Source organism: Rhinoderma darwinii (assembly GCF_050947455.1).
Source record: "Rhinoderma darwinii isolate aRhiDar2 chromosome 5 unlocalized genomic scaffold, aRhiDar2.hap1 SUPER_5_unloc_45, whole genome shotgun sequence".
In the NCBI taxonomy this organism is placed as follows: domain Eukaryota; kingdom Metazoa; phylum Chordata; class Amphibia; order Anura; family Rhinodermatidae; genus Rhinoderma; species Rhinoderma darwinii.
Window position 1 is genome coordinate 460,265 of NW_027461804.1, and position 26,250 is coordinate 486,514.

Here is a 26,250-nt window from a genome sequence, read left to right on the forward strand (position 1 = left end):
ATCGCTTCTCGGCCTTTTGGCTAAGATCAAGTGTAGTATCTGTTCTTATCAGTTTAATATCTGATACGTCCCCTATCTGGGGACCATATATTAAATGGATTTTTAGAACAGGGAGATGGAAATAGAGCTTGCTCTGTCCACTCCACGCATTGACCTGGTATTGCAGTATTTCCAGGACCGGTGCACCCTTTCCTTATGTGTTGACTAAAAGCAGATTCCAAAAGTGTTTTTTGTCTTTGCTATTGTTTCTGTCTTTCTGAAGGGATCTCCCCTTTTAATCCCATTATTTCAACACCTGTTGGACAATGCATGAGTGATAATGAGCTCATTGATTAAATGCAATTAATGAATAGATTGCCACCTCTTGTTGTGTGTCGTCTGTGTTTCTGTGTTTCCGGCATTTCACATTGGAACACCTCATTCACCTTCCTTGTCTTCTCTCCGCCCTCCCTTTTAGGTAAGTTAAAGAGCTGCACCTGAGCCAGCCACTGATTGATTGATTGATTGATTGATTGATTGATTGATTGATTGATTGATTGATTGATGCAGCACAACAGTCAAATAGTGGAGTGGAGTAGGGGAACAGCAAACAGCCAATAAAGCAGCCCGCCCGCTCGCCTGCCCGCCACAATGGACCTACCTGTGTACACTAGATGGATGTGATGGAATGTACTGTCGTCCCTACATTTCAAGAAGAAGTAAGAATTGCAGTTGCAACAAAGCCTTGCTTGCCTACAAAGAGAGCAGCAATTTGGATTTGTTACTATGTTACCTAGAAGAATAACAAACTGTGCAAGGATGGAGGTTGTAGGAGCAAGGAGAAGTTGTCTGTAAAGTTGGTGGATGCCTATTTTCCATTTTGCAGTCCCTTGTCTCCCTCTTGTGGCCTCCTGGAGGCAACTAGCTGTGCAAAAAAAAGACAGCCTGGCGGCCGGCTGTTGCAGTGTTGCCCTCTCAGGCAACACTGAGTGACTGACTGAGCCTCACCGTCTTATATAAAGTTCAGACGGAACATTGCACGTGTCATAGTGGAGCCCTCAGGATTCCAGAGCCAGCTTTCTGACATCATAATGGGGCCTCAGAGATAAAAGCCTGGGCCCAGGCAGTGTTGGTCAGTGCTGCTCAGCAGGCAGCACTGGACTGGACTGGATTACAGCTGAAACAAGGTGTGAAGGAACAAGGGGTGGCTGTGGGCATGCACTTGCTGCCGCTGCCAGTGTTTATCTGCATGGCAGCAGGGCATTTGGGCGTTGCCAGGAAGGCGTTTTTATGTAGATTCCTCCTCTTTCAGCACTGCATTGTGGTGCAAGCAAAAGAAGCAAATCCTGTCTGGCTTCCTCTCCGGCCTTTATTCACCTCCCGTGTAGCTGTGAGTGTGTGAGCCTGCAGGGCCCCATGGAATTGCCTAGAAGTAGGCTGAATCGCTGCAAGGGCTGAACAGCAGTATCGGGCAGGCTCGGGCAACGCGCGGCCCGTTCGGGTTATCGCTTCTCGGCCTTTTGGCTAAGATCAAGTGTAGTATCTGTTCTTATCAGTTTAATATCTGATACGTCCCCTATCTGGGGACCATATATTAAATGGATTTTTAGAACAGGGAGATGGAAATAGAGCTTGCTCTGTCCACTCCACGCATTGACCTGGTATTGCAGTATTTCCAGGACCGGTGCACCCTTTCCTTATGTGTTGACTAAAAGCAGATTCCAAAAGTGTTTTTTGTCTTTGCTATTGTTTCTGTCTTTCTGAAGGGATCTCCCCTTTTAATCCCATTATTTCAACACCTGTTGGACAATGCATGAGTGATAATGAGCTCATTGATTAAATGCAATTAATGAATAGATTGCCACCTCTTGTTGTGTGTCGTCTGTGTTTCTGTGTTTCCGGCATTTCACATTGGAACACCTCATTCACCTTCCTTGTCTTCTCTCCGCCCTCCCTTTTAGGTAAGTTAAAGAGCTGCACCTGAGCCAGCCACTGATTGATTGATTGATTGATTGATTGATTGATTGATTGATTGATTGATTGATTGATTGATTGATGCAGCACAACAGTCAAATAGTGGAGTGGAGTAGGGGAACAGCAAACAGCCAATAAAGCAGCCCGCCCGCTCGCCTGCCCGCCACAATGGACCTACCTGTGTACACTAGATGGATGTGATGGAATGTACTGTCGTCCCTACATTTCAAGAAGAAGTAAGAATTGCAGTTGCAACAAAGCCTTGCTTGCCTACAAAGAGAGCAGCAATTTGGATTTGTTACTATGTTACCTAGAAGAATAACAAACTGTGCAAGGATGGAGGTTGTAGGAGCAAGGAGAAGTTGTCTGTAAAGTTGGTGGATGCCTATTTTCCATTTTGCAGTCCCTTGTCTCCCTCTTGTGGCCTCCTGGAGGCAACTAGCTGTGCAAAAAAAAGACAGCCTGGCGGCCGGCTGTTGCAGTGTTGCCCTCTCAGGCAACACTGAGTGACTGACTGAGCCTCACCGTCTTATATAAAGTTCAGACGGAACTTTGCACGTGTCATAGTGGAGCCCTCAGGATTCCAGAGCCAGCTTTCTGACATCATAATGGGGCCTCAGAGATAAAAGCCTGGGCCCAGGCAGTGTTGGTCAGTGCTGCTCAGCAGGCAGCACTGGACTGGACTGGATTACAGCTGATACAAGGTGTGAAGGAACAAGGGGTGGCTGTGGGCATGCACTTGCTGCCGCTGCCAGTGTTTATCTGCATGGCAGCAGGGCATTTGGGCGTTGCCAGGAAGGCGTTTTTATGTAGATTCCTCCTCTTTCAGCACTGCATTGTGGTGCAAGCAAAAGAAGCAAATCCTGTCTGGCTTCCTCTCCGGCCTTTATTCACCTCCCGTGTAGCTGTGAGTGTGTGAGCCTGCAGGGCCCCATGGAATTGCCTAGAAGTAGGCTGAATCGCTGCAAGGGCTGAACAGCAGTATCGGGCAGGCTCGGGCAACGCGCGGCCCGTTCGGGTTATCGCTTCTCGGCCTTTTGGCTAAGATCAAGTGTAGTATCTGTTCTTATCAGTTTAATATCTGATACGTCCCCTATCTGGGGACCATATATTAAATGGATTTTTAGAACAGGGAGATGGAAATAGAGCTTGCTCTGTCCACTCCACGCATTGACCTGGTATTGCAGTATTTCCAGGACCGGTGCACCCTTTCCTTATGTGTTGACTAAAAGCAGATTCCAAAAGTGTTTTTTGTCTTTGCTATTGTTTCTGTCTTTCTGAAGGGATCTCCCCTTTTAATCCCATTATTTCAACACCTGTTGGACAATGCATGAGTGATAATGAGCTCATTGATTAAATGCAATTAATGAATAGATTGCCACCTCTTGTTGTGTGTCGTCTGTGTTTCTGTGTTTCCGGCATTTCACATTGGAACACCTCATTCACCTTCCTTGTCTTCTCTCCGCCCTCCCTTTTAGGTAAGTTAAAGAGCTGCACCTGAGCCAGCCACTGATTGATTGATTGATTGATTGATTGATTGATTGATTGATTGATGCAGCACAACAGTCAAATAGTGGAGTGGAGTAGGGGAACAGCAAACAGCCAATAAAGCAGCCCGCCCGCTCGCCTGCCCGCCACAATGGACCTACCTGTGTACACTAGATGGATGTGATGGAATGTACTGTCGTCCCTACATTTCAAGAAGAAGTAAGAATTGCAGTTGCAACAAAGCCTTGCTTGCCTACAAAGAGAGCAGCAATTTGGATTTGTTACTATGTTACCTAGAAGAATAACAAACTGTGCAAGGATGGAGGTTGTAGGAGCAAGGAGAAGTTGTCTGTAAAGTTGGTGGATGCCTATTTTCCATTTTGCAGTCCCTTGTCTCCCTCTTGTGGCCTCCTGGAGGCAACTAGCTGTGCAAAAAAAAGACAGCCTGGCGGCCGGCTGTTGCAGTGTTGCCCTCTCAGGCAACACTGAGTGACTGACTGAGCCTCACCGTCTTATATAAAGTTCAGACGGAACTTTGCACGTGTCATAGTGGAGCCCTCAGGATTCCAGAGCCAGCTTTCTGACATCATAATGGGGCCTCAGAGATAAAAGCCTGGGCCCAGGCAGTGTTGGTCAGTGCTGCTCAGCAGGCAGCACTGGACTGGACTGGATTACAGCTGATACAAGGTGTGAAGGAACAAGGGGTGGCTGTGGGCATGCACTTGCTGCCGCTGCCAGTGTTTATCTGCATGGCAGCAGGGCATTTGGGCGTTGCCAGGAAGGCGTTTTTATGTAGATTCCTCCTCTTTCAGCACTGCATTGTGGTGCAAGCAAAAGAAGCAAATCCTGTCTGGCTTCCTCTCCGGCCTTTATTCACCTCCCGTGTAGCTGTGAGTGTGTGAGCCTGCAGGGCCCCATGGAATTGCCTAGAAGTAGGCTGAATCGCTGCAAGGGCTGAACAGCAGTATCGGGCAGGCTCGGGCAACGCGCGGCCCGTTCGGGTTATCGCTTCTCGGCCTTTTGGCTAAGATCAAGTGTAGTATCTGTTCTTATCAGTTTAATATCTGATACGTCCCCTATCTGGGGACCATATATTAAATGGATTTTTAGAACAGGGAGATGGAAATAGAGCTTGCTCTGTCCACTCCACGCATTGACCTGGTATTGCAGTATTTCCAGGACCGGTGCACCCTTTCCTTATGTGTTGACTAAAAGCAGATTCCAAAAGTGTTTTTTGTCTTTGCTATTGTTTCTGTCTTTCTGAAGGGATCTCCCCTTTTAATCCCATTATTTCAACACCTGTTGGACAATGCATGAGTGATAATGAGCTCATTGATTAAATGCAATTAATGAATAGATTGCCACCTCTTGTTGTGTGTCGTCTGTGTTTCTGTGTTTCCGGCATTTCACATTGGAACACCTCATTCACCTTCCTTGTCTTCTCTCCGCCCTCCCTTTTAGGTAAGTTAAAGAGCTGCACCTGAGCCAGCCACTGATTGATTGATTGATTGATTGATTGATTGATTGATTGATTGATTGATTGATTGATTGATTGATGCAGCACAACAGTCAAATAGTGGAGTGGAGTAGGGGAACAGCAAACAGCCAATAAAGCAGCCCGCCCGCTCGCCTGCCCGCCACAATGGACCTACCTGTGTACACTAGATGGATGTGATGGAATGTACTGTCGTCCCTACATTTCAAGAAGAAGTAAGAATTGCAGTTGCAACAAAGCCTTGCTTGCCTACAAAGAGAGCAGCAATTTGGATTTGTTACTATGTTACCTAGAAGAATAACAAACTGTGCAAGGATGGAGGTTGTAGGAGCAAGGAGAAGTTGTCTGTAAAGTTGGTGGATGCCTATTTTCCATTTTGCAGTCCCTTGTCTCCCTCTTGTGGCCTCCTGGAGGCAACTAGCTGTGCAAAAAAAAGACAGCCTGGCGGCCGGCTGTTGCAGTGTTGCCCTCTCAGGCAACACTGAGTGACTGACTGAGCCTCACCGTCTTATATAAAGTTCAGACGGAACTTTGCACGTGTCATAGTGGAGCCCTCAGGATTCCAGAGCCAGCTTTCTGACATCATAATGGGGCCTCAGAGATAAAAGCCTGGGCCCAGGCAGTGTTGGTCAGTGCTGCTCAGCAGGCAGCACTGGACTGGACTGGATTACAGCTGATACAAGGTGTGAAGGAACAAGGGGTGGCTGTGGGCATGCACTTGCTGCCGCTGCCAGTGTTTATCTGCATGGCAGCAGGGCATTTGGGCGTTGCCAGGAAGGCGTTTTTATGTAGATTCCTCCTCTTTCAGCACTGCATTGTGGTGCAAGCAAAAGAAGCAAATCCTGTCTGGCTTCCTCTCCGGCCTTTATTCACCTCCCGTGTAGCTGTGAGTGTGTGAGCCTGCAGGGCCCCATGGAATTGCCTAGAAGTAGGCTGAATCGCTGCAAGGGCTGAACAGCAGTATCGGGCAGGCTCGGGCAACGCGCGGCCCGTTCGGGTTATCGCTTCTCGGCCTTTTGGCTAAGATCAAGTGTAGTATCTGTTCTTATCAGTTTAATATCTGATACGTCCCCTATCTGGGGACCATATATTAAATGGATTTTTAGAACAGGGAGATGGAAATAGAGCTTGCTCTGTCCACTCCACGCATTGACCTGGTATTGCAGTATTTCCAGGACCGGTGCACCCTTTCCTTATGTGTTGACTAAAAGCAGATTCCAAAAGTGTTTTTTGTCTTTGCTATTGTTTCTGTCTTTCTGAAGGGATCTCCCCTTTTAATCCCATTATTTCAACACCTGTTGGACAATGCATGAGTGATAATGAGCTCATTGATTAAATGCAATTAATGAATAGATTGCCACCTCTTGTTGTGTGTCGTCTGTGTTTCTGTGTTTCCGGCATTTCACATTGGAACACCTCATTCACCTTCCTTGTCTTCTCTCCGCCCTCCCTTTTAGGTAAGTTAAAGAGCTGCACCTGAGCCAGCCACTGATTGATTGATTGATTGATTGATTGATTGATTGATTGATTGATTGATTGATTGATGCAGCACAACAGTCAAATAGTGGAGTGGAGTAGGGGAACAGCAAACAGCCAATAAAGCAGCCCGCCCGCTCGCCTGCCCGCCACAATGGACCTACCTGTGTACACTAGATGGATGTGATGGAATGTACTGTCGTCCCTACATTTCAAGAAGAAGTAAGAATTGCAGTTGCAACAAAGCCTTGCTTGCCTACAAAGAGAGCAGCAATTTGGATTTGTTACTATGTTACCTAGAAGAATAACAAACTGTGCAAGGATGGAGGTTGTAGGAGCAAGGAGAAGTTGTCTGTAAAGTTGGTGGATGCCTATTTTCCATTTTGCAGTCCCTTGTCTCCCTCTTGTGGCCTCCTGGAGGCAACTAGCTGTGCAAAAAAAAGACAGCCTGGCGGCCGGCTGTTGCAGTGTTGCCCTCTCAGGCAACACTGAGTGACTGACTGAGCCTCACCGTCTTATATAAAGTTCAGACGGAACTTTGCACGTGTCATAGTGGAGCCCTCAGGATTCCAGAGCCAGCTTTCTGACATCATAATGGGGCCTCAGAGATAAAAGCCTGGGCCCAGGCAGTGTTGGTCAGTGCTGCTCAGCAGGCAGCACTGGACTGGACTGGATTACAGCTGATACAAGGTGTGAAGGAACAAGGGGTGGCTGTGGGCATGCACTTGCTGCCGCTGCCAGTGTTTATCTGCATGGCAGCAGGGCATTTGGGCGTTGCCAGGAAGGCGTTTTTATGTAGATTCCTCCTCTTTCAGCACTGCATTGTGGTGCAAGCAAAAGAAGCAAATCCTGTCTGGCTTCCTCTCCGGCCTTTATTCACCTCCCGTGTAGCTGTGAGTGTGTGAGCCTGCAGGGCCCCATGGAATTGCCTAGAAGTAGGCTGAATCGCTGCAAGGGCTGAACAGCAGTATCGGGCAGGCTCGGGCAACGCGCGGCCCGTTCGGGTTATCGCTTCTCGGCCTTTTGGCTAAGATCAAGTGTAGTATCTGTTCTTATCAGTTTAATATCTGATACGTCCCCTATCTGGGGACCATATATTAAATGGATTTTTAGAACAGGGAGATGGAAATAGAGCTTGCTCTGTCCACTCCACGCATTGACCTGGTATTGCAGTATTTCCAGGACCGGTGCACCCTTTCCTTATGTGTTGACTAAAAGCAGATTCCAAAAGTGTTTTTTGTCTTTGCTATTGTTTCTGTCTTTCTGAAGGGATCTCCCCTTTTAATCCCATTATTTCAACACCTGTTGGACAATGCATGAGTGATAATGAGCTCATTGATTAAATGCAATTAATGAATAGATTGCCACCTCTTGTTGTGTGTCGTCTGTGTTTCTGTGTTTCCGGCATTTCACATTGGAACACCTCATTCACCTTCCTTGTCTTCTCTCCGCCCTCCCTTTTAGGTAAGTTAAAGAGCTGCACCTGAGCCAGCCACTGATTGATTGATTGATTGATTGATTGATTGATTGATTGATTGATTGATTGATTGATGCAGCACAACAGTCAAATAGTGGAGTGGAGTAGGGGAACAGCAAACAGCCAATAAAGCAGCCCGCCCGCTCGCCTGCCCGCCACAATGGACCTACCTGTGTACACTAGATGGATGTGATGGAATGTACTGTCGTCCCTACATTTCAAGAAGAAGTAAGAATTGCAGTTGCAACAAAGCCTTGCTTGCCTACAAAGAGAGCAGCAATTTGGATTTGTTACTATGTTACCTAGAAGAATAACAAACTGTGCAAGGATGGAGGTTGTAGGAGCAAGGAGAAGTTGTCTGTAAAGTTGGTGGATGCCTATTTTCCATTTTGCAGTCCCTTGTCTCCCTCTTGTGACCTCCTGGAGGCAACTAGCTGTGCAAAAAAAAGACAGCCTGGCGGCCGGCTGTTGCAGTGTTGCCCTCTCAGGCAACACTGAGTGACTGACTGAGCCTCACCGTCTTATATAAAGTTCAGACGGAACTTTGCACGTGTCATAGTGGAGCCCTCAGGATTCCAGAGCCAGCTTTCTGACATCATAATGGGGCCTCAGAGATAAAAGCCTGGGCCCAGGCAGTGTTGGTCAGTGCTGCTCAGCAGGCAGCACTGGACTGGACTGGATTACAGCTGATACAAGGTGTGAAGGAACAAGGGGTGGCTGTGGGCATGCACTTGCTGCCGCTGCCAGTGTTTATCTGCATGGCAGCAGGGCATTTGGGCGTTGCCAGGAAGGCGTTTTTATGTAGATTCCTCCTCTTTCAGCACTGCATTGTGGTGCAAGCAAAAGAAGCAAATCCTGTCTGGCTTCCTCTCCGGCCTTTATTCACCTCCCGTGTAGCTGTGAGTGTGTGAGCCTGCAGGGCCCCATGGAATTGCCTAGAAGTAGGCTGAATCGCTGCAAGGGCTGAACAGCAGTATCGGGCAGGCTCGGGCAACGCGCGGCCCGTTCGGGTTATCGCTTCTCGGCCTTTTGGCTAAGATCAAGTGTAGTATCTGTTCTTATCAGTTTAATATCTGATACGTCCCCTATCTGGGGACCATATATTAAATGGATTTTTAGAACAGGGAGATGGAAATAGAGCTTGCTCTGTCCACTCCACGCATTGACCTGGTATTGCAGTATTTCCAGGACCGGTGCACCCTTTCCTTATGTGTTGACTAAAAGCAGATTCCAAAAGTGTTTTTTGTCTTTGCTATTGTTTCTGTCTTTCTGAAGGGATCTCCCCTTTTAATCCCATTATTTCAACACCTGTTGGACAATGCATGAGTGATAATGAGCTCATTGATTAAATGCAATTAATGAATAGATTGCCACCTCTTGTTGTGTGTCGTCTGTGTTTCTGTGTTTCCGGCATTTCACATTGGAACACCTCATTCACCTTCCTTGTCTTCTCTCCGCCCTCCCTTTTAGGTAAGTTAAAGAGCTGCACCTGAGCCAGCCACTGATTGATTGATTGATTGATTGATTGATTGATTGATTGATGCAGCACAACAGTCAAATAGTGGAGTGGAGTAGGGGAACAGCAAACAGCCAATAAAGCAGCCCGCCCGCTCGCCTGCCCGCCACAATGGACCTACCTGTGTACACTAGATGGATGTGATGGAATGTACTGTCGTCCCTACATTTCAAGAAGAAGTAAGAATTGCAGTTGCAACAAAGCCTTGCTTGCCTACAAAGAGAGCAGCAATTTGGATTTGTTACTATGTTACCTAGAAGAATAACAAACTGTGCAAGGATGGAGGTTGTAGGAGCAAGGAGAAGTTGTCTGTAAAGTTGGTGGATGCCTATTTTCCATTTTGCAGTCCCTTGTCTCCCTCTTGTGGCCTCCTGGAGGCAACTAGCTGTGCAAAAAAAAGACAGCCTGGCGGCCGGCTGTTGCAGTGTTGCCCTCTCAGGCAACACTGAGTGACTGACTGAGCCTCACCGTCTTATATAAAGTTCAGACGGAACTTTGCACGTGTCATAGTGGAGCCCTCAGGATTCCAGAGCCAGCTTTCTGACATCATAATGGGGCCTCAGAGATAAAAGCCTGGGCCCAGGCAGTGTTGGTCAGTGCTGCTCAGCAGGCAGCACTGGACTGGACTGGATTACAGCTGATACAAGGTGTGAAGGAACAAGGGGTGGCTGTGGGCATGCACTTGCTGCCGCTGCCAGTGTTTATCTGCATGGCAGCAGGGCATTTGGGCGTTGCCAGGAAGGCGTTTTTATGTAGATTCCTCCTCTTTCAGCACTGCATTGTGGTGCAAGCAAAAGAAGCAAATCCTGTCTGGCTTCCTCTCCGGCCTTTATTCACCTCCCGTGTAGCTGTGAGTGTGTGAGCCTGCAGGGCCCCATGGAATTGCCTAGAAGTAGGCTGAATCGCTGCAAGGGCTGAACAGCAGTATCGGGCAGGCTCGGGCAACGCGCGGCCCGTTCGGGTTATCGCTTCTCGGCCTTTTGGCTAAGATCAAGTGTAGTATCTGTTCTTATCAGTTTAATATCTGATACGTCCCCTATCTGGGGACCATATATTAAATGGATTTTTAGAACAGGGAGATGGAAATAGAGCTTGCTCTGTCCACTCCACGCATTGACCTGGTATTGCAGTATTTCCAGGACCGGTGCACCCTTTCCTTATGTGTTGACTAAAAGCAGATTCCAAAAGTGTTTTTTGTCTTTGCTATTGTTTCTGTCTTTCTGAAGGGATCTCCCCTTTTAATCCCATTATTTCAACACCTGTTGGACAATGCATGAGTGATAATGAGCTCATTGATTAAATGCAATTAATGAATAGATTGCCACCTCTTGTTGTGTGTCGTCTGTGTTTCTGTGTTTCCGGCATTTCACATTGGAACACCTCATTCACCTTCCTTGTCTTCTCTCCGCCCTCCCTTTTAGGTAAGTTAAAGAGCTGCACCTGAGCCAGCCACTGATTGATTGATTGATTGATTGATTGATTGATTGATTGATTGATTGATTGATTGATTGATGCAGCACAACAGTCAAATAGTGGAGTGGAGTAGGGGAACAGCAAACAGCCAATAAAGCAGCCCGCCCGCTCGCCTGCCCGCCACAATGGACCTACCTGTGTACACTAGATGGATGTGATGGAATGTACTGTCGTCCCTACATTTCAAGAAGAAGTAAGAATTGCAGTTGCAACAAAGCCTTGCTTGCCTACAAAGAGAGCAGCAATTTGGATTTGTTACTATGTTACCTAGAAGAATAACAAACTGTGCAAGGATGGAGGTTGTAGGAGCAAGGAGAAGTTGTCTGTAAAGTTGGTGGATGCCTATTTTCCATTTTGCAGTCCCTTGTCTCCCTCTTGTGGCCTCCTAGAGGCAACTAGCTGTGCAAAAAAAAGACAGCCTGGCGGCCGGCTGTTGCAGTGTTGCCCTCTAAGGCAACACTGAGTGACTGACTGAGCCTCACCGTCTTATATAAAGTTCAGACGGAACTTTGCACGTGTCATAGTGGAGCCCTCAGGATTCCAGAGCCAGCTTTCTGACATCATAATGGGGCCTCAGAGATAAAAGCCTGGGCCCAGGCAGTGTTGGTCAGTGCTGCTCAGCAGGCAGCACTGGACTGGACTGGATTACAGCTGATACAAGGTGTGAAGGAACAAGGGGTGGCTGTGGGCATGCACTTGCTGCCGCTGCCAGTGTTTATCTGCATGGCAGCAGGGCATTTGGGCGTTGCCAGGAAGGCGTTTTTATGTAGATTCCTCCTCTTTCAGCACTGCATTGTGGTGCAAGCAAAAGAAGCAAATCCTGTCTGGCTTCCTCTCCGGCCTTTATTCACCTCCCGTGTAGCTGTGAGTGTGTGAGCCTGCAGGGCCCCATGGAATTGCCTAGAAGTAGGCTGAATCGCTGCAAGGGCTGAACAGCAGTATCGGGCAGGCTCGGGCAACGCGCGGCCCGTTCGGGTTATCGCTTCTCGGCCTTTTGGCTAAGATCAAGTGTAGTATCTGTTCTTATCAGTTTAATATCTGATACGTCCCCTATCTGGGGACCATATATTAAATGGATTTTTAGAACAGGGAGATGGAAATAGAGCTTGCTCTGTCCACTCCACGCATTGACCTGGTATTGCAGTATTTCCAGGACCGGTGCACCCTTTCCTTATGTGTTGACTAAAAGCAGATTCCAAAAGTGTTTTTTGTCTTTGCTATTGTTTCTGTCTTTCTGAAGGGATCTCCCCTTTTAATCCCATTATTTCAACACCTGTTGGACAATGCATGAGTGATAATGAGCTCATTGATTAAATGCAATTAATGAATAGATTGCCACCTCTTGTTGTGTGTCGTCTGTGTTTCTGTGTTTCCGGCATTTCACATTGGAACACCTCATTCACCTTCCTTGTCTTCTCTCCGCCCTCCCTTTTAGGTAAGTTAAAGAGCTGCACCTGAGCCAGCCACTGATTGATTGATTGATTGATTGATTGATTGATTGATTGACTGATTGATTGATTGATTGATGCAGCACAACAGTCAAATAGTGGAGTGGAGTAGGGGAACAGCAAACAGCCAATAAAGCAGCCCGCCCGCTCGCCTGCCCGCCACAATGGACCTACCTGTGTACACTAGATGGATGTGATGGAATGTACTGTCGTCCCTACATTTCAAGAAGAAGTAAGAATTGCAGTTGCAACAAAGCCTTGCTTGCCTACAAAGAGAGCAGCAATTTGGATTTGTTACTATGTTACCTAGAAGAATAACAAACTGTGCAAGGATGGAGGTTGTAGGAGCAAGGAGAAGTTGTCTGTAAAGTTGGTGGATGCCTATTTTCCATTTTGCAGTCCCTTGTCTCCCTCTTGTGGCCTCCTGGAGGCAACTAGCTGTGCAAAAAAAAGACAGCCTGGCGGCCGGCTGTTGCAGTGTTGCCCTCTCAGGCAACACTGAGTGACTGACTGAGCCTCACCGTCTTATATAAAGTTCAGACGGAACTTTGCACGTGTCATAGTGGAGCCCTCAGGATTCCAGAGCCAGCTTTCTGACATCATAATGGGGCCTCAGAGATAAAAGCCTGGGCCCAGGCAGTGTTGGTCAGTGCTGCTCAGCAGGCAGCACTGGACTGGACTGGATTACAGCTGATACAAGGTGTGAAGGAACAAGGGGTGGCTGTGGGCATGCACTTGCTGCCGCTGCCAGTGTTTATCTGCATGGCAGCAGGGCATTTGGGCGTTGCCAGGAAGGCGTTTTTATGTAGATTCCTCCTCTTTCAGCACTGCATTGTGGTGCAAGCAAAAGAAGCAAATCCTGTCTGGCTTCCTCTCCGGCCTTTATTCACCTCCCGTGTAGCTGTGAGTGTGTGAGCCTGCAGGGCCCCATGGAATTGCCTAGAAGTAGGCTGAATCGCTGCAAGGGCTGAACAGCAGTATCGGGCAGGCTCGGGCAACGCGCGGCCCATTCGGGTTATCGCTTCTCGGCCTTTTGGCTAAGATCAAGTGTAGTATCTGTTCTTATCAGTTTAATATCTGATACGTCCCCTATCTGGGGACCATATATTAAATGGATTTTTAGAACAGGGAGATGGAAATAGAGCTTGCTCTGTCCACTCCACGCATTGACCTGGTATTGCAGTATTTCCAGGACCGGTGCACCCTTTCCTTATGTGTTGACTAAAAGCAGATTCCAAAAGTGTTTTTTGTCTTTGCTATTGTTTCTGTCTTTCTGAAGGGATCTCCCCTTTTAATCCCATTATTTCAACACCTGTTGGACAATGCATGAGTGATAATGAGCTCATTGATTAAATGCAATTAATGAATAGATTGCCACCTCTTGTTGTGTGTCGTCTGTGTTTCTGTGTTTCCGGCATTTCACATTGGAACACCTCATTCACCTTCCTTGTCTTCTCTCCGCCCTCCCTTTTAGGTAAGTTAAAGAGCTGCACCTGAGCCAGCCACTGATTGATTGATTGATTGATTGATTGATTGATTGATTGATTGATTGATTGATGCAGCACAACAGTCAAATAGTGGAGTGGAGTAGGGGAACAGCAAACAGCCAATAAAGCAGCCCGCCCGCTCACCTGCCCGCCACAATGGACCTACCTGTGTACACTAGATGGATGTGATGGAATGTACTGTGGTCCCTACATTTCAAGAAGAAGTAAGAATTGCAGTTGCAACAAAGCCTTGCTTGCCTACAAAGAGAGCAGCAATTTGGATTTGTTACTATGTTACCTAGAAGAATAACAAACTGTGCAAGGATGGAGGTTGTAGGAGCAAGGAGAAGTTGTCTGTAAAGTTGGTGGATGCCTATTTTCCATTTTGCAGTCCCTTGTCTCCCTCTTGTGGCCTCCTGGAGGCAACTAGCTGTGCAAAAAAAAGACAGCCTGGCGGCCGGCTGTTGCAGTGTTGCCCTCTCAGGCAACACTGAGTGACTTACTGAGCCTCACCGTCTTATATAAAGTTCAGACGGAACTTTGCACGTGTCATAGTGGAGCCCTCAGGATTCCAGAGCCAGCTTTCTGACATCATAATGGGGCCTCAGAGATAAAAGCCTGGGCCCAGGCAGTGTTGGTCAGTGCTGCTCAGCAGGCAGCACTGGACTGGACTGGATTACAGCTGATACAAGGTGTGAAGGAACAAGGGGTGGCTGTGGGCATGCACTTGCTGCCGCTGCCAGTGTTTATCTGCATGGCAGCAGGGCATTTGGGCGTTGCCAGGAAGGCGTTTTTATGTAGATTCCTCCTCTTTCAGCACTGCATTGTGGTGCAAGCAAAAGAAGCAAATCCTGTCTGGCTTCCTCTCCGGCCTTTATTCACCTCCCGTGTAGCTGTGAGTGTGTGAGCCTGCAGGGCCCCATGGAATTGCCTAGAAGTAGGCTGAATCGCTGCAAGGGCTGAACAGCAGTATCGGGCAGGCTCGGGCAACGCGCGGCCCATTCGGGTTATCGCTTCTCGGCCTTTTGGCTAAGATCAAGTGTAGTATCTGTTCTTATCAGTTTAATATCTGATACGTCCCCTATCTGGGGACCATATATTAAATGGATTTTTAGAACAGGGAGATGGAAATAGAGCTTGCTCTGTCCACTCCACGCATTGACCTGGTATTGCAGTATTTCCAGGACCGGTGCACCCTTTCCTTATGTGTTGACTAAAAGCAGATTCCAAAAGTGTTTTTTGTCTTTGCTATTGTTTCTGTCTTTCTGAAGGGATCTCCCCTTTTAATCCCATTATTTCAACACCTGTTGGACAATGCATGAGTGATAATGAGCTCATTGATTAAATGCAATTAATGAATAGATTGCCACCTCTTGTTGTGTGTCGTCTGTGTTTCTGTGTTTCCGGCATTTCACATTGGAACACCTCATTCACCTTCCTTGTCTTCTCTCCGCCCTCCCTTTTAGGTAAGTTAAAGAGCTGCACCTGAGCCAGCCACTGATTGATTGATTGATTGATTGATTGATTGATTGATTGATTGATTGATTGATTGATTGATGCAGCACAACAGTCAAATAGTGGAGTGGAGTAGGGGAACAGCAAACAGCCAATAAAGCAGCCCGCCCGCTCGCCTGCCCGCCACAATGGACCTACCTGTGTACACTAGATGGATGTGATGGAATGTACTGTCGTCCCTACATTTCAAGAAGAAGTAAGAATTGCAGTTGCAACAAAGCCTTGCTTGCCTACAAAGAGAGCAGCAATTTGGATTTGTTACTATGTTACCTAGAAGAATAACAAACTGTGCAAGGATGGAGGTTGTAGGAGCAAGGAGAAGTTGTCTGTAAAGTTGGTGGATGCCTATTTTCCATTTTGCAGTCCCTTGTCTCCCTCTTGTGGCCTCCTGGAGGCAACTAGCTGTGCAAAAAAAAGACAGCCTGGCGGCCGGCTGTTGCAGTGTTGCCCTCTCAGGCAACACTGAGTGACTGACTGAGCCTCACCGTCTTATATAAAGTTCAGACGGAACTTTGCACGTGTCATAGTGGAGCCCTCAGGATTCCAGAGCCAGCTTTCTGACATCATAATGGGGCCTCAGAGATAAAAGCCTGGGCCCAGGCAGTGTTGGTCAGTGCTGCTCAGCAGGCAGCACTGGACTGGACTGGATTACAGCTGATACAAGGTGTGAAGGAACAAGGGGTGGCTGTGGGCATGCACTTGCTGCCGCTGCCAGTGTTTATCTGCATGGCAGCAGGGCATTTGGGCGTTGCCAGGAAGGCGTTTTTATGTAGATTCCTCCTTTTTCAGCACTGCATTGTGGTGCAAGCAAAAGAAGCAAATCCTGTCTGGCTTCCTCTCCGGCCTTTATTCACCTCCCGTGTAGCTGTGAGTGTGTGAGCCTGCAGGGCCCCATGGAATTGCCTAGAAGTAGGCTGAATCGCTGCAAGGGCTGAACAGCAGTATCGGGCAGGCTCGGGCAACGCGCGGCCCGTTCGGGTTATCGCTTCTCGGCCTTTTGGCTAAGATCAAGTGTAGTATCTGTTCTTATCAGTTTAATATCTGATACGTCCCCTATCTGGGGACCATATATTAAATGGATTTTTAGAACAGGGAGATGGAAATAGAGCTTGCTCTGTCCACTCCACGCATTGACCTGGTATTGCAGTATTTCCAGGACCGGTGCACCCTTTCCTTATGTGTTGACTAAAAGCAGATTCCAAAAGTGTTTTTTGTCTTTGCTATTGTTTCTGTCTTTCTGAAGGGATCTCCCCTTTTAATCCCATTATTTCAACACCTGTTGGACAATGCATGAGTGATAATGAGCTCATTGATTAAATGCAATTAATGAATAGATTGCCACCTCTTGTTGTGTGTCGTCTGTGTTTCTGTGTTTCCGGCATTTCACATTGGAACACCTCATTCACCTTCCTTGTCTTCTCTCCGCCCTCCCTTTTAGGTAAGTTAAAGAGCTGCACCTGAGCCAGCCACTGATTGATTGATTGATTGATTGATTGATTGATTGATTGATTGATTGATTGATGCAGCACAACAGTCAAATAGTGGAGTGGAGTAGGGGAACAGCAAACAGCCAATAAAGCAGCCCGCCCGCTCGCCTGCCCGCCACAATGGACCTACCTGTGTACACTAGATGGATGTGATGGAATGTACTGTCGTCCCTACATTTCAAGAAGAAGTAAGAATTGCAGTTGCAACAAAGCCTTGCTTGCCTACAAAGAGAGCAGCAATTTGGATTTGTTACTATGTTACCTAGAAGAATAACAAACTGTGCAAGGATGGAGGTTGTAGGAGCAAGGAGAAGTTGTCTGTAAAGTTGGTGGATGCCTATTTTCCATTTTGCAGTCCCTTGTCTCCCTCTTGTGGCCTCCTGGAGGCAACTAGCTGTGCAAAAAAAAGACAGCCTGGCGGCCGGCTGTTGCAGTGTTGCCCTCTCAGGCAACACTGAGTGACTGACTGAGCCTCACCGTCTTATATAAAGTTCAGACGGAACTTTGCACGTGTCATAGTGGAGCCCTCAGGATTCCAGAGCCAGCTTTCTGACATCATAATGGGGCCTCAGAGATAAAAGCCTGGGCCCAGGCAGTGTTGGTCAGTGCTGCTCAGCAGGCAGCACTGGACTGGACTGGATTACAGCTGATACAAGGTGTGAAGGAACAAGGGTTGGCTGTGGGCATGCACTTGCTGCCGCTGCCAGTGTTTATCTGCATGGCAGCAGGGCATTTGGGCGTTGCCAGGAAGGCGTTTTTATGTAGATTCCTCCTCTTTCAGCACTGCATTGTGGTGCAAGCAAAAGAAGCAAATCCTGTCTGGCTTCCTCTCCGGCCTTTATTCACCTCCTGTGTAGCTGTGAGTGTGTGAGCCTGCAGGGCCCCATGGAATTGCCTAGAAGTAGGCTGAATCGCTGCAAGGGCTGAACAGCAGTATCGGGCAGGCTCGGGCAACGCGCGGCCCATTCGGGTTATCGCTTCTCGGCCTTTTGGCTAAGATCAAGTGTAGTATCTGTTCTTATCAGTTTAATATCTGATACGTCCCCTATCTGGGGACCATATATTAAATGGATTTTTAGAACAGGGAGATGGAAATAGAGCTTGCTCTGTCCACTCCACGCATTGACCTGGTATTGCAGTATTTCCAGGACCGGTGCACCCTTTCCTTATGTGTTGACTAAAAGCAGATTCCAAAAGTGTTTTTTGTCTTTGCTATTGTTTCTGTCTTTCTGAAGGGATCTCCCCTTTTAATCCCATTATTTCAACACCTGTTGGACAATGCATGAGTGATAATGAGCTCATTGATTAAATGCAATTAATGAATAGATTGCCACCTCTTGTTGTGTGTCGTCTGTGTTTCTGTGTTTCCGGCATTTCACATTGGAACACCTCATTCACCTTCCTTGTCTTCTCTCCGCCCTCCCTTTTAGGTAAGTTAAAGAGCTGCACCTGAGCCAGCCACTGATTGATTGATTGATTGATTGATTGATTGATTGATTGATTGATTGATGCAGCACAACAGTCAAATAGTGGAGTGGAGTAGGGGAACAGCAAACAGCCAATAAAGCAGCCCGCCCGCTCGCCTGCCCGCCACAATGGACCTACCTGTGTACACTAGATGGATGTGATGGAATGTACTGTCGTCCCTACATTTCAAGAAGAAGTAAGAATTGCAGTTGCAACAAAGCCTTGCTTGCCTACAAAGAGAGCAGCAATTTGGATTTGTTACTATGTTACCTAGAAGAATAACAAACTGTGCAAGGATGGAGGTTGTAGGAGCAAGGAGAAGTTGTCTGTAAAGTTGGTGGATGCCTATTTTCCATTTTGCAGTCCCTTGTCTCCCTCTTGTGGCCTCCTGGAGGCAACTAGCTGTGCAAAAAAAAGACAGCCTGGCGGCCGGCTGTTGCAGTGTTGCCCTCTCAGGCAACACTGAGTGACTGACTGAGCCTCACCGTCTTATATAAAGTTCAGACGGAACTTTGCACGTGTCATAGTGGAGCCCTCAGGATTCCATAGCCAGCTTTCTGACATCATAATGGGGCCTCAGAGATAAAAGCCTGGGCCCAGGCAGTGTTGGTCAGTGCTGCTCAGCAGGCAGCACTGGACTGGACTGGATTACAGCTGATACAAGGTGTGAAGGAACAAGGGGTGGCTGTGGGCATGCACTTGCTGCCGCTGCCAGTGTTTATCTGCATGGCAGCAGGGCATTTGGGCGTTGCCAGGAAGGCGTTTTTATGTAGATTCCTCCTCTTTCAGCACTGCATTGTGGTGCAAGCAAAAGAAGCAAATCCTGTCTGGCTTCCTCTCCGGCCTTTATTCACCTCCCGTGTAGCTGTGAGTGTGTGAGCCTGCAGGGCCCCATGGAATTGCCTAGAAGTAGGCTGAATCGCTGCAAGGGCTGAACAGCAGTATCGGGCAGGCTCCGGCAACGCGCGGCCCGTTCGGGTTATCGCTTCTCGGCCTTTTGGCTAAGATCAAGTGTAGTATCTGTTCTTATCAGTTTAATATCTGATACGTCCCCTATCTGGGGACCATATATTAAATGGATTTTTAGAACAGGGAGATGGAAATAGAGCTTGCTCTGTCCACTCCACGCATTGACCTGGTATTGCAGTATTTCCAGGACCGGTGCACCCTTTCCTTATGTGTTGACTAAAAGCAGATTCCAAAAGTGTTTTTTGTCTTTGCTATTGTTTCTGTCTTTCTGAAGGGATCTCCCCTTTTAATCCCATTATTTCAACACCTGTTGGACAATGCATGAGTGATAATGAGCTCATTGATTAAATGCAATTAATGAATAGATTGCCACCTCTTGTTGTGTGTCGTCTGTGTTTCTGTGTTTCCGGCATTTCACATTGGAACACCTCATTCACCTTCCTTGTCTTCTCTCCGCCCTCCCTTTTAGGTAAGTTAAAGAGCTGCACCTGAGCCAGCCACTGATTGATTGATTGATTGATTGATTGATTGATTGATTGATTGATTGATTGATTGATTGATTGATGCAGCACAACAGTCAAATAGTGGAGTAGGGGAACAGCAAACAGCCAATAAAGCAGCCCGCCCGCTCGCCTGCCCGCCACAATGGACCTACCTGTGTACACTAGATGGATGTGATGGAATGTACTGTCGTCCCTACATTTCAAGAAGAAGTAAGAATTGCAGTTGCAACAAAGCCTTGCTTGCCTACAAAGAGAGCAGCAATTTGGATTTGTTACTATGTTACCTAGAAGAATAACAAACTGTGCAAGGATGGAGGTTGTAGGAGCAAGGAGAAGTTGTCTGTAAAGTTGGTGGATGCCTATTTTCCATTTTGCAGTCCCTTGTCTCCCTCTTGTGGCCTCCTGGAGGCAACTAGCTGTGCAAAAAAAAGACAGCCTGGCGGCCGGCTGTTGCAGTGTTGCCCTCTCAGGCAACACTGAGTGACTGACTGAGCCTCACCGTCTTATATAAAGTTCAGACGGAACTTTGCACGTGTCATAGTGGAGCCCTCAGGATTCCAGAGCCAGCTTTCTGACATCATAATGGGGCCTCAGAGATAAAAGCCTGGGCCCAGGCAGTGTTGGTCAGTGCTGCTCAGCAGGCAGCACTGGACTGGACTGGATTACAGCTGATACAAGGTGTGAAGGAACAAGGGGTGGCTGTGGGCATGCACTTGCTGCCGCTGCCAGTGTTTATCTGCATGGCAGCAGGGCATTTGGGCGTTGCCAGGAAGGCGTTTTTATGTAGATTCCTCCTCTTTCAGCACTGCATTGTGGTGCAAGCAAAAGAAGCAAATCCTGTCTGGCTTCCTCTCCGGCCTTTATTCACCTCCCGTGTAGCTGTGAGTGTGTGAGCCTGCAGGGCCCCATGGAATTGCCTAGAAGTAGGCTGAATCGCTGCAAGGGCTGAACAGCAGTATCGGGCAGGCTCGGGCAACGCGCGGCCCGTTCGGGTTATCGCTTCTCGGCCTTTTGGCTAAGATCAAGTGTAGTATCTGTTCTTATCAGTTTAATATCTGATACGTCCCCTATCTGGGGACCATATATTAAATGGATTTTTAGAACAGGGAGATGGAAATAGAGCTTGCTCTGTCCACTCCACGCATTGACCTGGTATTGCAGTATTTCCAGGACCAGTGCACCCTTTCCTTATGTGTTGACTAAAAGCAGATTCCAAAAGTGTTTTTTGTCTTTGCTATTGTTTATGTCTTTCTGAAGGGATCTCCCCTTTTAATCCCATTATTTCAACACCTGTTGGACAATGCATGAGTGATAATGAGCTCATTGATTAAATGCAATTAATGAATAGATTGCCACCTCTTGTTGTGTGTCGTCTGTGTTTCTGTGTTTCCGGCATTTCACATTGGAACACCTCATTCACCTTCCTTGTCTTCTCTCCGCCCTCCCTTTTAGGTAAGTTAAAGAGCTGCACCTGAGCCAGCCACTGATTGATTGATTGATTGATTGATTGATTGATTGATTGATTGATTGATGCAGCACAACAGTCAAATAGTGGAGTGGAGTAGGGGAACAGCAAACAGCCAATAAAGCAGCCCGCCCGCTCGCCTGCCCGCCACAATGGACCTACCTGTGTACACTAGATGGATGTGATGGAATGTACTGTCGTCCCTACATTTCAAGAAGAAGTAAGAATTGCAGTTGCAACAAAGCCTTGCTTGCCTACAAAGAGAGCAGCAATTTGGATTTGTTACTATGTTACCTAGAAGAATAACAAACTGTGCAAGGATGGAGGTTGTAGGAGCAAGGAGAAGTTGTCTGTAAAGTTGGTGGATGCCTATTTTCCATTTTGCAGTCCCTTGTCTCCCTCTTGTGGCCTCCTGGAGGCAACTAGCTGTGCAAAAAAAAGACAGCCTGGCGGCCGGCTGTTGCAGTGTTGCCCTCTCAGGCAACACTGAGTGACTGACTGAGCCTCACCGTCTTATATAAAGTTCAGATGGAACTTTGCACGTGTCATAGTGGAGCCCTCAGGATTCCAGAGCCAGCTTTCTGACATCATAATGGGGCCTCAGAGATAAAAGCCTGGGCCCAGGCAGTGTTGGTCAGTGCTGCTCAGCAGGCAGCACTGGACTGGACTGGATTACAGCTGATACAAGGTGTGAAGGAACAAGGGGTGGCTGTGGGCATGCACTTGCTGCCGCTGCCAGTGTTTATCTGCATGGCAGCAGGGCATTTGGGCGTTGCCAGGAAGGCGTTTTTATGTAGATTCCTCCTCTTTCAGCACTGCATTGTGGTGCAAGCAAAAGAAGCAAATCCTGTCTGGCTTCCTCTCCGGCCTTTATTCACCTCCCGTGTAGCTGTGAGTGTGTGAGCCTGCAGGGCCCCATGGAATTGCCTAGAAGTAGGCTGAATCGCTGCAAGGGCTGAACAGCAGTATCGGGCAGGCTCGGGCAACGCGCGGCCCGTTCGGGTTATCGCTTCTCGGCCTTTTGGCTAAGATCAAGTGTAGTATCTGTTCTTATCAGTTTAATATCTGATACGTCCCCTATCTGGGGACCATATATTAAATGGATTTTTAGAACAGGGAGATGGAAATAGAGCTTGCTCTGTCCACTCCACGCATTGACCTGGTATTGCAGTATTTCCAGGACCGGTGCACCCTTTCATTATGTGTTGACTAAAAGCAGATTCCAAAAGTGTTTTTTGTCTTTGCTATTGTTTCTGTCTTTCTGAAGGGATCTCCCCTTTTAATCCCATTATTTCAACACCTGTTGGACAATGCATGAGTGATAATGAGCTCATTGATTAAATGCAATTAATGAATAGATTGCCACCTCTTGTTGTGTGTCGTCTGTGTTTCTGTGTTTCCGGCATTTCACATTGGAACACCTCATTCACCTTCCTTGTCTTCTCTCCGCCCTCCCTTTTAGGTAAGTTAAAGAGCTGCACCTGAGCCAGCCACTGATTGATTGATTGATTGATTGATTGATTGATTGATTGATTGATTGATTGATTGATTGATGCAGCACAACAGTCAAATAGTGGAGTGGAGTAGGGGAACAGCAAACAGCCAATAAAGCAGCCCGCCCGCTCGCCTGCCCGCCACAATGGACCTACCTGTGTACACTAGATGGATGTGATGGAATGTACTGTCGTCCCTACATTTCAAGAAGAAGTAAGAATTGCAGTTGCAACAAAGCCTTGCTTGCCTACAAAGAGAGCAGCAATTTGGATTTGTTACTATGTTACCTAGAAGAATAACAAACTGTGCAAGGATGGAGGTTGTAGGAGCAAGGAGAAGTTGTCTGTAAAGTTGGTGGATGCCTATTTTCCATTTTGCAGTCCCTTGTCTCCCTCTTGTGGCCTCCTGGAGGCAACTAGCTGTGCAAAAAAAAGACAGCCTGGCGGCCGGCTGTTGCAGTGTTGCCCTCTCAGGCAACACTGAGTGACTGACTGAGCCTCACCGTCTTATATAAAGTTCAGACGGAACTTTGCACGTGTCATAGTGGAGCCCTCAGGATTCCAGAGCCAGCTTTCTGACATCATAATGGGGCCTCAGAGATAAAAGCCTGGGCCCAGGCAGTGTTGGTCAGTGCTGCTCAGCAGGCAGCACTGGACTGGACTGGATTACAGCTGATACAAGGTGTGAAGGAACAAGGGGTGGCTGTGGGCATGCACTTGCTGCCGCTGCCAGTGTTTATCTGCATGGCAGCAGGGCATTTGGGCGTTGCCAGGAAGGCGTTTTTATGTAGATTCCTCCTCTTTCAGCACTGCATTGTGGTGCAAGCAAAAGAAGCAAATCCTGTCTGGCTTCCTCTCCGGCCTTTATTCACCTCCCGTGTAGCTGTGAGTGTGTGAGCCTGCAGGGCCCCATGGAATTGCCTAGAAGTAGGCTGAATCGCTGCAAGGGCTGAACAGCAGTATCGGGCAGGCTCGGGCAACGCGCGGCCCGTTCGGGTTATCGCTTCTCGGCCTTTTGGCTAAGATCAAGTGTAGTATCTGTTCTTATCAGTTTAATATCTGATACGTCCCCTATCTGGGGACCATATATTAAATGGATTTTTAGAACAGGGAGATGGAAATAGAGCTTGCTCTGTCCACTCCACGCATTGACCTGGTATTGCAGTATTTCCAGGACCGGTGCACCCTTTCCTTATGTGTTGACTAAAAGCAGATTCCAAAAGTGTTTTTTGTCTTTGCTATTGTTTCTGTCTTTCTGAAGGGATCTCCCCTTTTAATCCCATTATTTCAACACCTGTTGGACAATGCATGAGTGATAATGAGCTCATTGATTAAATGCAATTAATGAATAGATTGCCACCTCTTGTTGTGTGTCGTCTGTGTTTCTGTGTTTCCGGCATTTCACATTGGAACACCTCATTCACCTTCCTTGTCTTCTCTCCGCCCTCCCTTTTAGGTAAGTTAAAGAGCTGCACCTGAGCCAGCCACTGATTGATTGATTGATTGATTGATTGATTGATTGATGCAGCACAACAGTCAAATAGTGGAGTGGAGTAGGGGAACAGCAAACAGCCAATAAAGCAGCCCGCCCGCTCGCCTGCCCGCCACAATGGACCTACCTGTGTACACTAGATGGATGTGATGGAATGTACTGTCGTCCCTACATTTCAAGAAGAAGTAAGAATTGCAGTTGCAACAAAGCCTTGCTTGCCTACAAAGAGAGCAGCAATTTGGATTTGTTACTATGTTACCTAGAAGAATAACAAACTGTGCAAGGATGGAGGTTGTAGGAGCAAGGAGAAGTTGTCTGTAAAGTTGGTGGATGCCTATTTTCCATTTTGCAGTCCCTTGTCTCCCTCTTGTGGCCTCCTGGAGGCAACTAGCTGTGCAAAAAAAAGACAGCCTGGCGGCCGGCTGTTGCAGTGTTGCCCTCTCAGGCAACACTGAGTGACTGACTGAGCCTCACCGTCTTATATAAAGTTCAGACGGAACTTTGCACGTGTCATAGTGGAGCCCTCAGGATTCCAGAGCCAGCTTTCTGACATCATAATGGGGCCTCAGAGATAAAAGCCTGGGCCCAGGCAGTGTTGGTCAGTGCTGCTCAGCAGGCAGCACTGGACTGGACTGGATTACAGCTGAAACAAGGTGTGAAGGAACAAGGGGTGGCTGTGGGCATGCACTTGCTGCCGCTGCCAGTGTTTATCTGCATGGCAGCAGGGCATTTGGGCGTTGCCAGGAAGGCGTTTTTATGTAGATTCCTCCTCTTTCAGCACTGCATTGTGGTGCAAGCAAAAGAAGCAAATCCTGTCTGGCTTCCTCTCCGGCCTTTATTCACCTCCCGTGTAGCTGTGAGTGTGTGAGCCTGCAGGGCCCCATGGAATTGCCTAGAAGTAGGCTGAATCGCTGCAAGGGCTGAACAGCAGTATCGGGCAGGCTCGGGCAACGCGCGGCCCGTTCGGGTTATCGCTTCTCGGCCTTTTGGCTAAGATCAAGTGTAGTATCTGTTCTTATCAGTTTAATATCTGATACGTCCCCTATCTGGGGACCATATATTAAATGGATTTTTAGAACAGGGAGATGGAAATAGAGCTTGCTCTGTCCACTCCACGCATTGACCTGGTATTGCAGTATTTCCAGGACCGGTGCACCCTTTCCTTATGTGTTGACTAAAAGCAGATTCCAAAAGTGTTTTTTGTCTTTGCTATTGTTTCTGTCTTTCTGAAGGGATCTCCCCTTTTAATCCCATTATTTCAACACCTGTTGGACAATGCATGAGTGATAATGAGCTCATTGATTAAATGCAATTAATGAATAGATTGCCACCTCTTGTTGTGTGTCGTCTGTGTTTCTGTGTTTCCGGCATTTCACATTGGAACACCTCATTCACCTTCCTTGTCTTCTCTCCGCCCTCCCTTTTAGGTAAGTTAAAGAGCTGCACCTGAGCCAGCCACTGATTGATTGATTGATTGATTGATTGATTGATTGATTGATGCAGCACAACAGTCAAATAGTGGAGTGGAGTAGGGGAACAGCAAACAGCCAATAAAGCAGCCCGCCCGCTCGCCTGCCCGCCACAATGGACCTACCTGTGTACACTAGATGGATGTGATGGAATGTACTGTCGTCCCTACATTTCAAGAAGAAGTAAGAATTGCAGTTGCAACAAAGCCTTGCTTGCCTACAAAGAGAGCAGCAATTTGGATTTGTTACTATGTTACCTAGAAGAATAACAAACTGTGCAAGGATGGAGGTTGTAGGAGCAAGGAGAAGTTGTCTGTAAAGTTGGTGGATGCCTATTTTCCATTTTGCAGTCCCTTGTCTCCCTCTTGTGGCCTCCTGGAGGCAACTAGCTGTGCAAAAAAAAGACAGCCTGGCGGCCGGCTGTTGCAGTGTTGCCCTCTCAGGCAACACTGAGTGACTGACTGAGCCTCACCGTCTTATATAAAGTTCAGACGGAACTTTGCACGTGTCATAGTGGAGCCCTCAGGATTCCAGAGCCAGCTTTCTGACATCATAATGGGGCCTCAGAGATAAAAGC

At 47.6% G+C, this 26,250-nt stretch overlaps 18 non-coding genes across 18 annotated transcripts; all 18 read left to right on the forward strand.

Annotated features, from left to right (window-relative positions):
• On the forward strand, positions 1-191 carry LOC142694111 (U2 spliceosomal RNA). The gene has a single exon (XR_012862382.1). It is a non-coding gene; the product is annotated as a U2 spliceosomal RNA (small nuclear RNA).
• A 1,292-nt stretch (positions 192-1,483) lies between these two features.
• Positions 1,484-1,674, forward strand: LOC142694112 (U2 spliceosomal RNA). Its single transcript, XR_012862383.1, has one exon. It is a non-coding gene; the product is annotated as a U2 spliceosomal RNA (small nuclear RNA).
• A 1,300-nt stretch (positions 1,675-2,974) lies between these two features.
• Positions 2,975-3,165, forward strand: LOC142694113 (U2 spliceosomal RNA). The gene has a single exon (XR_012862384.1). It is a non-coding gene; the product is annotated as a U2 spliceosomal RNA (small nuclear RNA).
• Positions 3,166-4,445: 1,280 nt separating this feature from the next.
• On the forward strand, positions 4,446-4,636 carry LOC142694114 (U2 spliceosomal RNA). Its single transcript, XR_012862385.1, has one exon. It is a non-coding gene; the product is annotated as a U2 spliceosomal RNA (small nuclear RNA).
• A 1,300-nt stretch (positions 4,637-5,936) lies between these two features.
• On the forward strand, positions 5,937-6,127 carry LOC142694115 (U2 spliceosomal RNA). The gene has a single exon (XR_012862386.1). It is a non-coding gene; the product is annotated as a U2 spliceosomal RNA (small nuclear RNA).
• Positions 6,128-7,419: 1,292 nt separating this feature from the next.
• On the forward strand, positions 7,420-7,610 carry LOC142694117 (U2 spliceosomal RNA). The gene has a single exon (XR_012862388.1). It is a non-coding gene; the product is annotated as a U2 spliceosomal RNA (small nuclear RNA).
• A 1,292-nt stretch (positions 7,611-8,902) lies between these two features.
• Positions 8,903-9,093, forward strand: LOC142694118 (U2 spliceosomal RNA). The gene has a single exon (XR_012862389.1). It is a non-coding gene; the product is annotated as a U2 spliceosomal RNA (small nuclear RNA).
• Positions 9,094-10,369: 1,276 nt separating this feature from the next.
• On the forward strand, positions 10,370-10,560 carry LOC142694120 (U2 spliceosomal RNA). Its single transcript, XR_012862390.1, has one exon. It is a non-coding gene; the product is annotated as a U2 spliceosomal RNA (small nuclear RNA).
• A 1,296-nt stretch (positions 10,561-11,856) lies between these two features.
• On the forward strand, positions 11,857-12,047 carry LOC142694121 (U2 spliceosomal RNA). Its single transcript, XR_012862391.1, has one exon. It is a non-coding gene; the product is annotated as a U2 spliceosomal RNA (small nuclear RNA).
• A 1,296-nt stretch (positions 12,048-13,343) lies between these two features.
• Positions 13,344-13,534, forward strand: LOC142694122 (U2 spliceosomal RNA). The gene has a single exon (XR_012862392.1). It is a non-coding gene; the product is annotated as a U2 spliceosomal RNA (small nuclear RNA).
• A 1,288-nt stretch (positions 13,535-14,822) lies between these two features.
• LOC142694123 (U2 spliceosomal RNA) lies at positions 14,823-15,013 on the forward strand. The gene has a single exon (XR_012862393.1). It is a non-coding gene; the product is annotated as a U2 spliceosomal RNA (small nuclear RNA).
• A 1,296-nt stretch (positions 15,014-16,309) lies between these two features.
• Positions 16,310-16,500, forward strand: LOC142694124 (U2 spliceosomal RNA). The gene has a single exon (XR_012862394.1). It is a non-coding gene; the product is annotated as a U2 spliceosomal RNA (small nuclear RNA).
• Positions 16,501-17,788: 1,288 nt separating this feature from the next.
• On the forward strand, positions 17,789-17,979 carry LOC142694125 (U2 spliceosomal RNA). Its single transcript, XR_012862395.1, has one exon. It is a non-coding gene; the product is annotated as a U2 spliceosomal RNA (small nuclear RNA).
• A 1,284-nt stretch (positions 17,980-19,263) lies between these two features.
• LOC142694126 (U2 spliceosomal RNA) lies at positions 19,264-19,454 on the forward strand. The gene has a single exon (XR_012862396.1). It is a non-coding gene; the product is annotated as a U2 spliceosomal RNA (small nuclear RNA).
• A 1,295-nt stretch (positions 19,455-20,749) lies between these two features.
• Positions 20,750-20,940, forward strand: LOC142693963 (U2 spliceosomal RNA). Its single transcript, XR_012862248.1, has one exon. It is a non-coding gene; the product is annotated as a U2 spliceosomal RNA (small nuclear RNA).
• A 1,284-nt stretch (positions 20,941-22,224) lies between these two features.
• On the forward strand, positions 22,225-22,415 carry LOC142694127 (U2 spliceosomal RNA). Its single transcript, XR_012862397.1, has one exon. It is a non-coding gene; the product is annotated as a U2 spliceosomal RNA (small nuclear RNA).
• A 1,296-nt stretch (positions 22,416-23,711) lies between these two features.
• LOC142694129 (U2 spliceosomal RNA) lies at positions 23,712-23,902 on the forward strand. Its single transcript, XR_012862399.1, has one exon. It is a non-coding gene; the product is annotated as a U2 spliceosomal RNA (small nuclear RNA).
• Positions 23,903-25,174: 1,272 nt separating this feature from the next.
• LOC142694131 (U2 spliceosomal RNA) lies at positions 25,175-25,365 on the forward strand. The gene has a single exon (XR_012862400.1). It is a non-coding gene; the product is annotated as a U2 spliceosomal RNA (small nuclear RNA).
• The last annotated feature ends 885 nt before the right edge of the window (positions 25,366-26,250 follow it).